Genomic DNA, 17,680 nt, shown 5'->3' on the forward strand with positions numbered 1-17,680 from the left:
CTTTTCCATCTGGATGAATATGATATGGTATAAGATCTATACACCGTGGGCAGTTTATTAGGTACACCCATCTAGTACCGGGTCGGACTCCCCTTAGCCACCAGAACAGCCTGAATTCTTCGGGGAATGGATTCTACAAGGTGTGGCTTTCAAATGTTGCTCAATCGGTATCAAGGGACATAACGTGTGCCAGGGAAACATTCCTCACACCAATACACCACCAGCCTTGACACCAGGTAGGATGGGTCCATGGACTAATGCTGCTTTCGCCAAATCCTGACTCTGCAATCAGCATGACACAAAAGGAACAGGGATTCGGAGGACCTGCCAATGTTTTTTCCACTTCTCAATTGTCCAGTGTTGGCGATGGCCACTGCCCAGTGTGGTGGTCTGCTGTAACAGCCCAGTGTGGTGGTCTGCTGTAACAGCCCAGTGTGGTGGTCTGCTGTAACAGCCCAGTGTGGTGGTCTGTTGTAACAGCCCAGTGTGGTGGTCTGCTGTAACAGCCCAGTGTGGTGGTCTGCTGTAACAGCCCAGTGTGGTGGTCTGCTGTAACAGCCCAGTGTGGTGGTCTGCTGTAACAGCCCAGTGTGGTGGTCTGCTGTAACAGCCCAGTGTGGTGGTCTGCTGTAACAGCCCAGTGTGGTGGTCTGCTGTAACAGCCCAGTGTGGTGGTCTGTTGTAACAGCCCAGTGTGGTGGTCTGCTGTAACAGCCCAGTGTGGTGGTCTGCTGTAACAGCCCAGTGTGGTCGTCTGCTGTAACAGCCCAGTGTGGTGGTCTGCTGTAACAGCCCAGTGTGGTGGTCTGCTGTAACAGCCCAGTGTGGTGGTCTGCTGTAACAGCCCAGTGTGGTGGTCTGCTGTAACAGCCCAGTGTGGTGGTCTGCTGTAACAGCCCAGTGTGGTGGTCTGCTGTAACAGCCCAGTGTGATCGTTTGCTGTAACAGCCCAGTGTTGTCGTCTGCTGTAACAGCCCAGTGTGGTGGTCTGCTGTAACAGCCCAGTGTGGTGGTCTGTTGTAACAGCCCAGTGTGGTGGTCTGCTGTAACAGCCCAGTGTGGTGGTCTGCTGTAACAGCCCAGAGTGGTCGTCTGCTGTAACAGCCCAGTGTGGTGGTCTGCTGTAACAGCCCAGTGTGGTGGTCTGCTGTAACAGCCCAGTGTGGTGGTCTGCTGTAACAGCCCAGTGTGGTGGTCTGCTGTAACAGCCCAGTGTGGTGGTCTGCTGTAACAGCCCAGTGTGGTGGTCTGCTGTAACAGCCCAGTGTGGTGGTCTGCTGTAACAGCCCAGTGTGGTGGTCTGTTGTAACAGCCCAGTGTGGTGGTCTGCTGTAACAGCCCAGTGTGGTGGTCTGCTGTAACAGCCCAGTGTGGTGGTCTGCTGTAACAGCCCAGTGTGGTGGTCTGCTGTAACAGCCCAGAGTGGTCGTCTGCTGTAACAGCCCAGTGTGGTGGTCTGCTGTAACAGCCCAGTGTGATCGTTTGCTGTAACAGCCCAGTGTTGTCGTCTGCTGTAACAGCCCAGTGTGGTGGTCTGCTGTAACAGCCCAGTGTGGTGGTCTGCTGTAACAGCCCAGTGTGGTGGTCTGCTGTAACAGCCCAGTGTGGTGGTCTGTTGTAACAGCCCAGTGTGGTGGTCTGCTGTAACAGCCCAGTGTGGTGGTCTGCTGTAACAGCCCAGTGTGGTTGTCTGCTGTAACAGCCCAGTGTGGTGGTCTGCTGTAACAGCCCAGTGTGGTGGTCTGCTGTAACAGCCCAGTGTGGTGGTCTGCTGTAACAGCCCAGTGTGATCGTTTGCTGTAACAGCCCAGTGTGGTGGTCTGCTGTAACAGCCCAGTGTGGTGGTCTGCTGTAATAGCCCAGAGTGGTCGTCTGCTGTAACAGCCCAGTGAGGTGGTCTGTTGTAACAGCCCAGTGTGGTGGTCTGCTGTAACAGCCCAGTGTGGTGGTCTGCTGTAACAGCCCATCCGTGACAAGGACCAACGAGATTTGTGTTCTGAGTTGCCATTTTGCACACCACTTATTATAATGTGCCGTTATTTGCCTTTTTGTGGCCCGCCTGTTAGCTTCCAAGCAGCAGTGCAGCAGACATTGGGAGTAGGTGTCACATCCACTTGGGAGATGCTATTTTCAGGAGGCAGATTCCTTATAGAAGATCCCACCTAGCTAGCTAACGTAGCTAGCAAGTCTCTGTCCTCCGTTTTTTTTCCCCCACGTGGAAAAGGAGGTCGTTAGCTAGCTATATCTCTTAAGTTTCGGCGAATGGTCCTTTACGACGTCCAAACAAAGTTGTACTGTGGCTGTTGTATTTTGGAGATTGCGAGGAGGATTTCTTCTGATGTGATCAAAGCAACAATATTGTGTCTTTCTGATGTAATTTATAAATGAAGTGTCCTGGCTGCATATCAGTTTAAAATAGAGTTGATTCCAAGGGGGGGGGGGGGTACTGTATTGCAATGACCTCTGGACAGAGGGAGGGGGGCTTCGAAGGCCTCTGCATTTGGATGGCTGTGAAACTGTCCTGCTGCTGTTGTGCTCGAGGGCTTTGACACCTCACATTTCAGTGCTAATTGATTCCGATCTGTTCTGTCCTAGCAAGCTTGGTAGCCTTAACTTAGCATTCAGTCCTCGTGAAGTAAAATATTTCATTGTAATACATTTTTCTACTTAGCTTTAAAAGTATCTTCAGACTAAACATGACTTACTCAGCAGCTGAGGGACAACTTCTCCACCAGATTTGAAGACTACAGCATAGTTATCATTGCGTTTGTACGTGATCCTCTTACAGTCATCCCAGGTGGAGAATTCTCCTCCCTTTGCTAAGAAAACTATACCCTCGCTGGATGAGGCCGTAATTCAAACTGAGCTGATTGAATTCCAGACTTCGAGCCAAATTAGGGATGTGCTCATGACTGCCGAATCCTTGTGTGCGTTTTGGGTGGAATGCTTAGAGGAATACAGCACAATAAAGAAACTAGCATTTCATGTGCTAACAATGTTTGGATCGATCTGCGAGTCCTCCTTTTCCTCTATGGACTCAATATAGACTCACGACAGCAACTGGCTTTCACATATGTCAGACTGCCTGCGCATCAAAATCACACCCATCTCACACGACATCCACAAGTTCGTATCGTAGGGGAAATTAAACTTTTCTAATTGAGTAAGTCACTTAGTGGCCTATATGACTGTATTTAGTAAATGTTAACATTATCGTGAGAGCTTATTCAGAGATATTTACATCTCAAGCTGACAGTATTTTCCTTTTGTTCTGTTGTTACTGGAGCAGACTATCCCGATACAGACATTCAGACACAGACATCGCCTTTTTCTTCTTTAAATTATTGTTTGATGTAGGATGCTACATAATTTGGGGTGCCAGATTTGGCCCGAAGGCCGCCAGTTCGAGAAACCTGCTATTAGGTATATTTTATTTATTTATTTCACCTTGTAGGCCAGTTGAGAACAAGTTCTCATTTACAATTGCGACCTGGCCAAGATAAAGCAAAGCAGTGCGACACAAAAAACTACACAGAGTTACACATGGAATAAACAAACATGCGGTCAATAATACAATAGAAAAGGTTTATATACAGTGTGTGCAAATGTAGTACGATTAGGGAGGTAAGGCAATAAATAGGCCATAGTGCGAAATAAACAATTTAGCATTAACACTGGAGTGATAGATGTGCAGAAGATGAATGTGCAAGTAGAGATACTGGGGTGCAAAAGAGCAAGAAGATAAATAACAATATGGGGATAAGGTAGTTGGGTGGGCTATTTACAGATGGGCTATGTACAGGTACAGTGATCTGTAACCTGCTCGACAGCTGATGCTTAAAGTTAGTGAGGGAGATACAAGACTCCAGCTTCAGTGATTTTTGCAGTTTGTTCCAGTCATTGGCAGCCAAAGGAGGAATTGGCTTTGGGGGTGATCAGTGAAATATACCTGCTGGAGCGCGTGCTACGGGTGGGTGCTGCTATGGTGACCAGTGAGCTGAGATAAGGTGGAGCTTTACCTAGCAAAGACTTATATATGACCTAGAGCCAGTGGGTTTGGCGATGAATATGAAGCGAGGGCCAACCAACGAGAGCATACAGGTCGCAGTGGTGGGTAGTATATGGGGCTTTGGTGACAAAATGGATGGCACTGTAATAGACTACATCCAATTTGCTGAGTAGAGTGTTGGAGGCTATTTTGTAAATGCCATCGCCGAAGTCGAGGATCGGTAGAATGGTCAGTTTTACGAGGGTATGTTTGGCAGCATGAGTGAAAGATGCTTTGTTGAGAAATAGGAAGCCGATTCTAGATTTAATTTTCGATTGCAGATGCTTAATGTGAGCCTGGAAGGAGAGTTTACAGTCTAACCAGACACCTAGGTATTTGTAGTTGTCCACATATTCTAAGTCAGAGCCGTCCAGAGTAGTGATGCTAGTCGGGCGGGAGGGTGCGGGCAGCGATCGGTTGATGAGCATGCATTTAGTTTTACTTGCATTTAAGAGCAGTTGGAGGCCACGGAAGGAGTGTTGTATGGCATTGAAGCTCATACCTTCTGCCCGAGACGATATTGGGGAGCCGAGGTCTGCTTATCGTCGATACCTGGAGGGGGTCTTGAGAAGGGCCGACCAGGGTCTCTTCCAGGTACGAAAACAGCGGCAGACAATCATCTGGGCCGAAGGTATGCCGACCTCTTGCTCAGGGAAGAGCGGGGGCCTGATAGCCCAGGGAACACTCAAAGGGCAAGAGACCCGTGGCAGAGCAAGGAAGAGTGTTGCTGGCATATTCGACCTACACTAGTTGCTCGCTCCAGGTGGTTGGGTTGGCGGAGATCAGGCAGCAAAAAGTTTCCAAGTCTTGGTTGGCTCACGCCATCTGGCCATTGGACTAGGGGTGGAACCCGGAGGACAGGCTGGACAACGACCGAATGAGTGTGCAGAACACCTTCCAGAACCGGGACAAGAACTGAGGATCCCGGTCGGAGACCATGTCTACTGAGAGTCCATGGATCCGGAAGACGTACTGCTCCATGAGCTTGGCCGTCTCTTTGGCAGAGGGTAGCTTGAGGAGAGGAATGAAGTGAGCGGCTTTGGAAAACCGATCCTGTCAGGATGGCGGTGTTGACATCAAATGGGGGGAGAACCATGACAAAATCCAGGGCTTTGTGAGACCAGGGACAGTGAGGGACAAGCAGAGGTTGAAGGAGATCAGTCGGAGTTTGTCAAGGAGTCTTGTTCTGCACACAGATGAACACAGAGACATCAAGAATCATGGTAGGCCACCAAAAGCATTGTCGCACAAAGGCCAGGGTCCGACAAGAGCTCGGGTGGCAGGCAAGCCTGGAGGAGTGGGCCCACTCCAGGACCAAGGAGCGGACCGCGTCAGGAACAAACATCTGGTCATCTGGGCTCCCCCTTGGGTTCGGCTGGGAACGCTGCACCTCACAAACCTGCTTTCCTATTCCCCAGCTGAGTGCCATCGCCAGGCACGAGGTGGGAAGGATGGTCTTAGGTTTCGGTGTTGTAGTCGTGGGGCTATAGCGGCGCAACAGCACATCCGGCTTGACATTCTAGGATCCCGGTCGATATGAGAGAGAGAAGCTGAAACGGGTGAAAGGGCCCATCTAGCTTGCCTGGTGTCATGACGTTGGCCTGTGGGTAAGGTTTATGACCCCCCCATAAATACCTTTCTCCCTTCCCCTCTCTTTCTGACCCTACTGAAGGACTGCTGTCCTGAAGGACTGCTGTCCTGTTAAATATAGAGAGTCTGGGAACATCAAACAAATGGGGAAAGGAACCATATTTTGGTAATAAAACCAGTTGGAAATATGCTTTGGAACGTAATGAGTATGGATGTCAGTGCGGTTGTCATCTGAGACATTATGACTGATGACAGGACGACATAAACTGTACCTGGGAAAGTATAAATCAAATCAAATTTATTTATATAGCCCTTCGTACATCAGCTGAAATCTCAAAGTGCTGTACAGAAACCCAGCCTAAAACCCCAAACAGCAAGCAATGCATGTGAAAGAAGCACGGTGGCTGGGAAAAACTCCCTAGGAAAAACTCCTGAGAAAGGCCAAAAACCTAGGAAGAAACCTAGAGAGGAACCAGGCTATGAGGGGTGGCCAGTCCTCTTCTGGCTGTGCCGGGTGGATATTATAACAGAACATGGTCAAGATGTTAAAATGTTCGTAAATGACCAGCATGGTCAAATAATAATAATCATAGTAGTTGTCGAGGGTGCAACAAGCACGTCCGGTGAACAGGTCAGGGTTCCGTAGCCGCAGGCAGAACAGTTGAAACTGGAGCAGCAGCATGGCCAGGTGGACTGGGGACAGCAAAGAGTCATCATGCCAGGTAGTCCTGAGGCATGGTCCTAGGGCTCAGGTACTCCGAGAGAAAGAAAGAAAGAGAGAAAGAGAGAATTAGAGAGAGCATATTTACATTCACACAGGACACCGAATAAGACAAGAGAATACTCCAGATGTAACAGACTGACCCTAGCCCCCCGACACATAAACTACTGCAGCATAAATACTGGAGGCTGAGACAGGAGGGATCAGAAGACACTGTGGCCCCATCCGATGATACCCCCGGACAGGGCCAAACAGGCAGGATATAACCCCACCCACTTTGCCAAAGCACAGCCCCCACACCACTAGAGGGATATCTACAACCACCAACTTACCGTCCGAAGACAAGGCCGAGTATAGCCCACAAAGATCTCCGCCACGGCACAACCCAAGGGGGGGGCGCCAACCCAGACAGGAAGACCACGTCAGTGGCTCAACCTACTCAAGTGACGCACCCCTCCCATGGACGGCATGGAAGAACACCAGTAAGTCAGTGACTCAGCCCCTGTAAAAGGGTTAGAGGCAGAGAATCCCAGTGGGAAGAGGGGAACCGACAAGGCAGAGACAGCAAGGGCGGTTCGTTGCTCCAGCCTTTCCGTTCACCTTCACACTCCTGGGCCAGACTATACTTAATCATAGGACCTACTGAAGAGATAAGTCTTCAGTAAAGACTTAAAGGTTGAGACTGAGTCTGCGTCTCTCACATGGGTAGGCAGACCATTCCATAAAAATGGAGCTCTATAGGAGAAAGCCTTACCTCCAGCCGTTTGCTTAGAAATTCTAGGGACAATTAGGAGGCCTGCGTCTTGTGACCGTAGCGTACGTGTAGGTATGTACGGCAGGACCAAATCGGAAAGATAGGTAGGAGCAAGCCCATGTAATGCTTTGTAGGTTAGCAGTAAAACCTTGAAATCAGCCCTTGCCTTAACAGGAAGCCAGTGTAGGGAGGCTAGGACTGGAGTAATATGATCAAATTTTTTGGTTCTAGTCAGGATTCTAGCAGCCGTATTTAGCACTAACTGAAGTTTGTTTAGTGCTTTATCCGGGTAGCCGGAAAGTAGAGCATTGCAGTAGTCGAGCCTAGAAGTAACAAAAGCATGGATTAATTTTTCTGCGTCATTTTTGGACAGAAAGTTTCTGATTTTTGCAATGTTACGTAGATGGAAAAAAGCTGTCCTTGAAGCAGTCTTGATATGTTCTTCAAAAGAGAGATCAGGGTCCAGAGTAACGCCGAGGTCCTTCACAGTTTTATTTGAGACGACTGTACAACCATCCAGATTAATTGTCAGATTCAACAGAAGATCTCTTTGTTTCTTGGGACCTAGGACAAGCATCTCTGTTTTGTCCGAGTTTAAAAGTAGAAAATTTGCAGCCATCCACTTCCTTATGTCTGAAACACAGGCTTCTAGCGAGGGCAATTTTGGGGCTTCACCATGTTTCATTGAAATGTACAGCTGTGTGTCGTCCGCATAGCAGTGAAATTTAACATTATGTTTTCGAATGACATCCCCAAGAGGTAAAATGTATAGTGAAAACAATAGTGGTCCTAGAACGGAACCTTGAGGAACACCGAAATTTACAATTGATTTGTCAGAGGACGAACCATTCACAGAGACAAACTGATATCTTTCCGACAGATAAGATCTAAACCAGGCCAGAACTTGTCCATGTAGACCAATTTGGGTTTCCAATCTCTCCAAAAGAATGTGGTGATCGATGGTATCAAAAGCGGCACTAAGATCTAGGAGCATGAGGACAGATGCAGAGCCTCGGTCTGACGTCATTAAAAGGTCATTTACCACCTTCACAAGTGCAGTCTCAGTGCTATGATGGGGTCTAAAACCAGACTGAAGCGTTTCGTATACATTGTTTGTCTTCAGGAAGGCAGTGAGTTGCTGCGCAACAACTTTTTCTAAAATTTTTGAGAGGAATGGAAGATTCGATATAGGCCGATAGTTTTTTATAATTTCTGGGTCAAGATTGGGCTTTTTCAAGAGAGGCTTTATTACTGCCACTTTTAGTGAGCTTGGTACACATCCGGTGGATAGAGAGCCGTTTATTATGTTCAACATAGGAGGGCCAAGCACAGGAAGCAGCTCTTTCAGTAGTTTAGTTGGAATAGGGTCCAGTATGCAGCTTGAGGGTTTGGAGGCCATGATTATTTTCATCATTATGTCAAGAGATATAGTACTAAAACACTTTAGTATCTCCCTTGATCCTAGGTCCTGGCAGAGTTGTGCAGACTCAGGACAATGGAGCCCTGGAGGAATACCCAGATTTAAAGAGGAGTCCGTAATTTGCTTTCTAATGATCATGATCTTTTCCTCAAAGAAGTTCATAAATTGATTACTGCTGAAGTGAAAGCCATCCTCCATTTGCGAAAGCTGCTTTTTAGTTAGCTTTGCGACAGTGTCAAAAAGAAATTTCGGATTGTTCTTATTTTCCTCAATTAAGTTGGAAAAATAGGATGATCGTGCAGCAGTGAGGGCTCTTCGATACTGCACGGTACTGTCTTTCCAAGCTAGTCGGAAGACTTCCAGTTTAGTGTGGCGCCATTTCCGTTCCAATTTTCTGGAAGCTTGCTTCAGAGCTCGTGTATTTTCTGTATACCAGGGAGCTAGTTTCTTATGACAGATGTTTTTAATTTTTAGGGGTGCAACTGCATCTAGGGTATTGCGCAAGGTTAAATTGAGTTCCTCGGTTAGGTGGTTAACTGATTCTTGTCCTCTGACGTCCTTGGGTAGGCAGAGGGAGTCTGGAAGGGCATCAAGGAATCTTTGGGTTGTCTGAGAATTTATAGCACGACTTTTAATCTTCCTTGGTTGGGGTCTGAGCAGATTATTTGTTGCAATTGTAAACGCAATAAAATGGTGGTCCAATAATCCAGGATTATGAGGAAAAACATTAAGATCCACAACATTTATTCCATGGGACAAAACTAGGTCCAGAGTATGACTGTGGCAGTGAGTAGGTCCAGAGACATGTTGGACAAAACCCACTGAGTCGATGATGGCTCCGAAAGCCTTTTGGAGTGGGTCTGTGGACTTTTCCATGTGAATGTTAGTCACCAAAAATTAGAATATTATCTGCTATGACTACAAGATCCGATAGGAATTCAGGGAACTCAGTAAGGAACACTACATATGGCCCAGGAGGCCTGTAAACAGTAGCTATAAAAAGTGATTGAGTAGGCTGCATAGATTTCATGACTAGAAGCTCAAAAGACGAAAACGTCATTGTTTTTTTTTTTGTAAATTGAAATTTGCTATCGTAAATGTTAGCAACACCTCCGCCTTTGCCGGATGCACGGGGGGTATGGTCACTAGTGTAACCAGGGGGTGAGGCCTCATTTAACACAGTAAATTCATCAGGCTTAAGCCATGTTTCAGTCAGGCCAATCACATCAAGATTATGATCAGTGATTAGTTCATTGACTATAACTGCCTTGGAAGTGAGGGATCTAACATTAAGTAACCCAATTTTGAGATGTGAAGTATCACAATCTCTTTCAATAATGGCAGGAATGGAGGAGGTCTTTATACTAGTAAGATTACTGAAGCGAACACCGCCAATGGTATAAGGTATATATGATATGGTATAAGGTAGATATGGTATAAGGTATATATGGTATAAGGTAGATATGGTATAAGGTAGATATGATAGGGTATAAGGTATATATGGTATAAGGTATATATGGTATAAGGTAGATATGATATGGTATAAGGTATATATGGTATAAGGTATATATGGTATAAGGTAGATATGGTATAAGGTATATATGGTATTAGGTATATATGGTATAAGGTATATAGGGTATAAGGTAGATATGATAGGGTATAAGGTATATATGGTATAAGGTATATATGGTATAAGGTAGATATGATATAAGGTATATATGGTATAAGGTAGATATGATAGGGTATAAGGTATATATGGTATAAGGTATATATGGTATAAGGGAGATATGATAGGGTATAAGGTATATATGGTATAAGGTATATATGGTATAAGGGAGATATGATAGGGTATAAGGTATATATGGTATAAGGCATATATGGTATAAGGTAGATATGATATGGTATAAGGTATATATGGTATAAGGTATATATGATATGGTATAAGGTATATATGGTATAAGGTATATATGATATGGTATAAGGTATATATGGTAAAAGGTAGATATGGTATAAGGTAGATATGGTATAAGGTAGATATGATATGGTATAAGGTATATATGGTATAAGGTAGATATGGTATAAGGTATATATGGTATAAGGTAGATATGATAGGGTATAAGGTATATATGGTATAAGGTAGATATGATATGGTATAAGGTAGATATGATATAAGGTATATATGATATGGTATAAGGTATATATGATATAAGGTATATATGGTATAAGGTAGATATGATATGGTATAAGGTATATATGGTATAAGGTAGATATGGTATGAGGTATATATGGTATAAGGTAGATATGATATGGTATAAGGTATATATGGTATAAGATATATATGGTATAAGGTAGATATGATATGGTATAAGGTATATATGGTATAAGATATATATGGTATAAGGTAGATATGATATGGTATAAGGTATATATGGTATAAGATATATATGGTATAAGGTAGATATGATGTGGTATAAGGTATATGTGGTATAAGGTAGATATGATAGGGTATAAGGTAGATATGGTATAAGGGAGATATGATATGGTATAAGGTAGATATGGTATAAGTTATATATGGTATAAGGTATATATGATATGGTATAAGGTAGATATGGTATAAGGTATATATGGTATAAGGTAGATATGGTATAGGGTAGATATGATATGGTATAAGGTAGATATGGCATAAGGTATATATGATAGGGTATAAGGTATATATGGTATAAGGTATATATGGTATAAGGTAGATATGATAGGTTATTAGGTAGATATGGTATAAGGTAGATATGATATGGTATAAGGTAGATATGGTATAAGGTATATATGGTATAAGGTATATATGATATGGTATAAGGTAGATATGGTATAAGGTATATATGGTATAAGATATATATGGTATAAGGTAGATATGATATGGTATAAGGTAGATATGGTATAAGGTATATATGGTATAAGATATATATGGTATAAGGTAGATATGATGTGGTATAAGGTATATGTGGTATAAGGTAGATATGATAGGGTATAAGGTAGATATGGTATAAGGGAGATATGATATGGTATAAGGTAGATATGGTATAAGGTATATATGGTATAAGGTATATATGATATGGTATAAGGTAGATATGGTATAAGGTATATATGGTATAAGGTAGATATGGTATAGGGTAGATATGATATGGTATAAGGTAGATATGGTATAAGGTATATATGATAGGGTATAAGGTATATATGGTATAAGGTATATATGGTATAAGGTAGATATGATAGGGTATTAGGTAGATATGGTATAAGGTAGATATGATATGGTATAAGGTAGATATGGTATAAGGTATATATGGTATAAGGTATATATGATATGGTATAAGGTAGATATGGTATAAGGTATATATGGTATAAGGTAGATATGGTATAAGGTAGATATGATAGGGTATAAGGTATATATGGTATAAGGTATATATGGTATAAGGTAGATATGGTATAAGGTATATATGGTATTAGGTATATATGGTATAAGGTATATATGGTATAAGGTAGATATGATAGGGTATAAGGTATATATGGTATAAGGTAGATATGATATAAGGTATATATGGTATAAGGTAGATATGATAGGGTATAAGGTATATATGGTATAAGGTATATATGGTATAAGGGAGATATGATAGGGTATAAGGTATATATGGTATAAGGTATATATGGTATAAGGTATACGTTCCCAGTGTTTTGAACGTGGTATTTGTCCTGGCACCCAGCCTGATCCTCAGCAAAACGTCACCCTGATCTCCCTTGACGTCATTTCATCTGTGTGACGACACGAACTCGGTTTGTAGTTACCGCGCCAGGCGCCACGCCCCCTTCGGCCCCGACCAGGAAGGGAATTTAAGGAAAATAGAGAAACTGGAGGTAGAGGATGAAAGAAGGGGAGAGGTGCGTTAGAGAGAGAGAGAGAGAGAGAGAGAGAGAGAGAGAGAGGACAGAGACACAGAGAGAAGAGAGAGAGAGAGAGAGAGAGAGAGACAGAGAGAAGAGAGAGAGAGAGAGAGAGAGAGAGAGAGAGTCTGACTAAGGGAAAGATTTGTGGATCTTCACCGGAGTGCCAGCCTTCCGTCGTGAGAAGAACTCGGCACTGCCACAATGCTCATTAAGGAATTGTAAGTACCGACGCAGTGGGTCTGTTCTCCCGGAGAGGTTCAGCATCGTCCCGGCAGCAGCAGCGGCTAGGGAGGGAGAGAGAGAGAGATGGACAGAGTGGAATTACAGGCGCATGGCCAGCCTTTTACGGTGTCAGTTTGCATAGGTTCATGTTACATTTTCTAAATGTATTTTTAGGTCCCTAACCCAGAAATTATGTTTTGTATGCCAGTTAGATGTTATTTTCCTACATCCATCACCAGCTGGCTCGGCGCCGCGGTGCCCTTCATACCGCTGATAGGCTGCTGTAATGGCCTGATAACATTACGCTTTATTATAGAAGTATATCAGAAAAATACTCTCATTTTAGGGACAGAGAATTCCCAAAACATTTAACGTTATTGGGACAGAGGAAAGATGCAGGCAGTGCGTGCTCTCCTTGCACCACCTTGGTCATGTTGAAGGTGAAACGACATAAACAGCATTCCGCTAGCGGAGGAACTGTATGGAGGGATGGAGTCAGCATAAAGCTGGATGGATGTAGGGAGAAAATGTTCTAGCACTGCCGTTTACCGGAGCGCCGGTCCCGGGTGCTCACATGGCTAGATGTGAGGAGCCTATGAAGAGGCCAGATCAAGAGGACATATTTAAACCTTGACGCGTGTATTAGCCTCTATTATGAAGATAATTGGCCTTTATTGTGTCTCAGTCAGACCAGAACACATGCAGGACTCCATCTTCCTGTCTGTCTGTCTGTCTATGATGCAGGACTCCATCTTCCTGTCTGTCTGTCTGTCTGTCTGTCTGTCTGTCTGTCTGTCTGTCTGTCTGTCTGTCTGTCTGTCTGTCTGTCTGTCTGTCTGTCTGTCTGTCTGTCTGTCTGTCTGTCTGTCTGTCTGTCTGTCTGTCTGTCTGTCTGTCTGTCTGTCTGTCTATGATGCAGGACTCCATCTTCCTGTCTGTCTGTCTGTCTGTCTGTCTGTCTGTCTGTCTGTCTGTCTGTCTGTCTGTCTGTCTGTCTGTCTGTCTGTCTGTCTGTCTGTCTGTCTGTCTGTCTGTCTGTCTGTCTGTCTATGATGCAGGACTCCACATCCAGAACATCTACATGTAATGTAGGCCTATTAAAAGGCTAGCTTGTAGGATACCTGCTCTGGTCAAAACTATATGCATCAGTATCTCTAGTTAATGGTTTTAAATCAAATGTATTTATTTGTCACATACACATGGTTAGCAGGTGTTAATGTGAGTGTAGCGAAATGCTTGTGCTTCTAGTTCCAACCGTGCAGTAATATCTAACAAGTAATCTAACAATTTCACAACAACTACCTTATACACATAAGTGTAAAGGAATGAATAAGAATATGTACATAAAAATATATAAATGAGTGATGGCCGAACAGCGTAGGCAAGATGTAATAGATGGTATAGAGTACAGTTTATACATATGAGATGAGTAATGTAGGGTATCTAAACATTATATGAAGTGGCATTGTTTAAAGTGGCTAGTGATACATTTATTACATCCAATTTTCCATTATTAAAGTGGCTTGAGTTGAGTCAGTATGTTGGCAGCAGCCACTCAATGTTAGTGATGGCTGTTTAACAGTCTAATGGCCTTGAGATAGAAGCTGTTTTTCAGTCTCTCGGTCCCAGCTTTGATGCACCTGTACTGACCTCGCCTTCTGGATGATAGCGGGGTAAACAGGCAGTGGCTCGGGTGGTTGTTGTCCTTGATGATCTTTTTGGCCTTCCTGTGACATCGGGTGGTGTAGGTGTCCTGGAGGGCAGGTAGTTTGCTCCTGGTGTTGCGTTGTGCAGACCTCACTAACCTCTGGAGAGCCTTCCGGTTGAGGGCGGAGCAATTGCCGTACCAGGCTGTGATACAGCCCAACAGGATGCTCTCGATTGTGCATTTGTAAAAGCTTGTCAGGGTTTTGGGTGACAAGCCGAATTTCTTCAGTCTCCTGAGGTTGAAGAGGCGCCGCTGCGCCTTCTTCACCACGCTGTCTGTGTGGGTGGACCATTTCAGTTTGTCCGTGATGTGTACGCCAAGGAACCTAAAACTCTCCACCTTCTCCACTACTGTCCCGTCGATGTGGATAGGGGGCTGCTCCCTCTGCTGTTTCCTGAAGTCCACGATCATCTAATGTAGACATACCAGTTTGTTTTAACAGGCACCGTTTTGAACACTCAACGCTGGTATAAAGGAGGCCTACAGTGCATTCAGAAAGTATTCAGACCCCTTGCTTTTTCTAAATGTTGTTACGTTACAGCCTTATTCTAAAATGTTTTGAATTCCCCCCCCCCCCTCAATCTACACACACAAAACCCCACAATGACAAAGCAAAAATATGTTTAGAATTTCTTGCTAATTAATATTTAAAAAAACCAGAAATATTACATTTACATGAGTATTCAGACCGTTACTTACGGTACTTTGAAGCACCTTTAGCAGCGATTACAGCCTCCAGTCTTCTTGGGTATGATGCTTCAAGCTTTGGCACACCTGTATTGGGGGAGTTTCTCCCATTCTTCTCTGCAGATCCTCTCAAGCTCTGTAAGGTTGGATGGGGAGCGTTGCTGCACAGCTATTTTCAGGTCTCTCCAGAGATGTTTGATTGGGTTCAAGTCTGTCCTCTGGCTGGGTCACTCAAGGACATTCAGAGACTTGTCCCAAAGCGACTCCAGCGTTGTCTTGGCTGTGTGCTTAGTGTCATTGTCCTGTTGGAAGGTGAACCTTCGCCCCAGTCTGAGGTCCTGAGCGCTCTGCCACCACCATGCTTCACCGTAGGGATGGTGCCAGGTTCATCCAGACGTGACGCTTGGCATTCAGGCCAAAGAGTTCAATCTTGGTTTCATCAGACCAGAGAATCTTGTTTCTTATAGTTTGAGTGCCTTTTGGCAAACTTCAAGCGGGCTGTCGTGTGCCTTTACTTCTCCCCTGATTGCTCAGTTTGGCCAGGTAGCCAGCTCTAGGAAGAGTCTTGGTGGTTCCAAACTTCTTCCATTTCAGAATGATGGAGGCCACTGTGTTCTTGGGGACCTTCAATGCTGCAGAAATGTTTTGGTACCCTTCCCCAGATCTGTGCCTCAACACAATCCTGTCTCGGATCTCTACGGACAATTCCTTCAACCTCATTGCTTGGTTTTTGCTCTGACATGCACTGTCTACTGTGGGACCTTTATATAGACAGGTGTGTGCCTGGACATGATTTGGAAAATCAGTTGAATTTACCACAGGTGGACTCCAATCAAGTTGTAGAAAAATCTCAAGGATGATCAATGGAAACAGAATGCACCTGAGCTCAATTTAGAGTCTCATAGCAAAGGGTCTGAAGACTTATGTAAATAATAAATAAGGTGTTTCTGTTTTTTATTTTTAATACATTTGCAAAAATTTCTCAACCCGTTTTCGCTTTGTAATTATGGGGTATTTTAGAATCAGGCAAAATGTGGAAAAAGTCAAGGGGTCTGAATACTTCCCGAAGGCTCTGTATATTCAGTCACTAGCAGTGCTGTAGCCTATCTAGTGAGGGAGAGAAGAGGAGGTGGGAGAGGCTGACTGCGGTCTGACAGATCTGAACCGATTAGAGCCCCGAGGAGACAGACTGGAAATTAATTAAATCGGTCACGATGGAATGCTGAACGGACACACAAGCACGCGTGCCTCAGGGGAGATCTTCATGTTGCTTCCTGTATTTTCACCAGGACATCAGGGGTGATCTTCATGTTGCTTCCTGTTTAGCTGATTTTCACCAGGACACCAGGGGAGATCTTCATGTTGCTTCCTGTTTAGCTGATCTTCACCCGGACATCAGGGGTGATCTTCATGTTGCTTCCTGTTTAGCTGATCTTCACCAGGACACCAGGGGAGATCTTCATGCTGCTTCCTGTTTAGCTGATCTTCACCAGGACATCAGGGGAGATCTTCATGTTGCTTCCTGTTTAGCTGATCTTCACCAGGACATCAGGGGAGATCTTCATGTTGCTTCCTGTTTAGCTGATCTTCACCAGGACATCAGGGGTGATCTTCATGTTGCTTCCTGTTTAGCTGATCTTCACCAGGACATCAGGGGTGATCTTCATGTTGCTTCCTGTTTAGCTGATCTTCACCAGGACATCAGGGGAGAGCTTCATGTTGCTTCCTGTTTTCCTCCCTCTCGCCACAAGCGCATTAGTGAGGTCGGCCACTGATGTTTGGCGATTAGGCCTGGCTCACAGTCGGCTTTCCAATTCATTCCAAAGGTGTTTGATGGGGTTGAGGTCAGGGCTCTGTGCAGGCCAGTCAAGTTCTTCCACACCGATCTCAACAAACCGTTTCTGTTTGGACTTCACTTTGTGCACAGGGGCATTTTTATGCTGAAACAGGAAAGGGCCTTCCCCAATCTGTTGCTTTAACGTTGGAAGCACAGAATCGTTTATAATGTCATTGTATGCTGTACTGTTAAGATTTCCCTTCACAGGAACTAAGGCGCCTATGAAAATGAGTCCCAGACCATTATTCCTCCGCCACCAAACTTGGCACTATGCATTAGGGCAGGTAGCGTTCTCCTGGCATCCGCCAAACCCAGATTCATCCGTCGGACTGCCAGATGGTGAAGCGTGATTCATCACTCCAGAGAACGCGTTTCCACTGCTCCAGAGTCCAATGCTGGGGAGCTTTACACCACTCCAGCCGACTCTGGGTATTGCACATGGTGATCTTAGGCTTGTGTGCAGCTGCTCGGCCATGGAAACCCATTTAATGAAGCTCCCGACAAACAGTTATTGTGCTGACGTTGCTTCCAGAGGCAGTTTGGAACTCGGTGAGTGAGTGTTGCAACCAAAGACAGATGATTTTTAGCACTCGGCGGTCCCGTTCTGTGAGCTTGTGTGGCCTACCACTTTGCGGCTGAGCCGTTATTGCTCCTAGATGTTTCCACTTCATAATAACAGCACTTACAGTTGACCGGGGGGCAGCTCTAGCAGGACAGATATTTGACGAACTGACTTGTTGGAAAGGTGGCATCCTATGAC

At 44.7% G+C, this 17,680-nt stretch overlaps 1 pseudogene; it reads left to right on the top strand.

The window, feature by feature from the left end:
• The first annotated feature begins 12,557 nt into the window (after positions 1–12,557).
• The window catches only part of LOC115155044 (phosphatidylinositol transfer protein alpha isoform-like), a 49,607-nt pseudogene continuing 44,484 nt past the window's right edge, over positions 12,558–17,680 (top strand).

The sequence above is a fragment of the Salmo trutta genome, chromosome 19, assembly GCF_901001165.1.
Source record: "Salmo trutta chromosome 19, fSalTru1.1, whole genome shotgun sequence".
Lineage (NCBI taxonomy): Eukaryota > Metazoa > Chordata > Actinopteri > Salmoniformes > Salmonidae > Salmo > Salmo trutta.